Source organism: Phaethon lepturus, unplaced genomic scaffold, assembly GCF_000687285.1.
Source record: "Phaethon lepturus isolate BGI_N335 unplaced genomic scaffold, ASM68728v1 scaffold40154, whole genome shotgun sequence".
NCBI lineage: Eukaryota > Metazoa > Chordata > Aves > Phaethontiformes > Phaethontidae > Phaethon > Phaethon lepturus.
In genome coordinates, this window is record NW_010536231.1 from 1 (window position 1) to 956 (window position 956).

Sequence of the window (956 nt, forward strand, 5' to 3'; positions counted from 1 at the left end):
TCACCGATCCGTGACCTTGTGCCCGGCGCCGCTCCCTGCCTTTTCCGAGGGGCTCCCCGGCAGCTTCCCGTTGGCGAGGCGCCTGGCAGCGCGCCGAAAATCGCCTCAGCCCCACCGCGCTCACCGGGGCAGCCGCCGTTGTGTAACCGAAGCCTCTCGCCGACTATCTCGTTGCGAGGCCCTTCGGGAGAGGGTTTGTGACGCTTCCCGAAAGCCCGGTCCCACCGGCACCAGCCGTTGACTCCCTTGTGCTGTCAAAGCTTTCCCGGGGAGCCAGGGAGACACCGTGCCCGCCTTTATTTCATCGGTTACGGTTTTGGGGGGAAGAAGCCTCTTTTTACAGCTGCTTCCCGTGTTTATGTATTTTAAAAGTTGACTGTGTGGTAAGGAAGTGATTGTCAGGGGCGTAAAACGTTGAGTGAGGAGCAAGCGGCCCGAAGAACGCTGTCAAGTGGCTCAGCTGCCTTCCCCAGGTAGCCCCTGCCCCAAGGAGCATTTGATTTCCACGGCTTAGATTCTGACATCTCTGTGAGTGTTGGCTCTTGGCAGAGCTCTCTGGTGGCTTCCCAAAGAAAAGTCTGACTCTGTGGGGGGGAGAAGCCTGGGGCTTAATCCTCCCTGGTGCCTCCTGTGTTTGGCCTGGGGCCTGAAACCTGTGGAAGTCGCAGCTGCAGGGTCTGTAACTGTCGTTTAGGATACGAGTAGGCTCCCGAGCGAAGATAAGGGCCGCTCTGTGAGATTGCGCAACCCTCGCCACAGAAAACTTGCACTCAAGGATATCTTGTAACTTGTGGCAACAGATAAAAAGTTGCTTTTTGAAGTATTTTAGTTCTGATGGAAGCAAAAGAAGAAAAAATATGTCTGTGCCTGCTTTGAGAGATCCAGTGTGTTAAATCCAGTGAGGTTTCAGTATGGGAATGTGCTTCCAGCAAGCAACTTCCGTAGGGAGAAGGGAA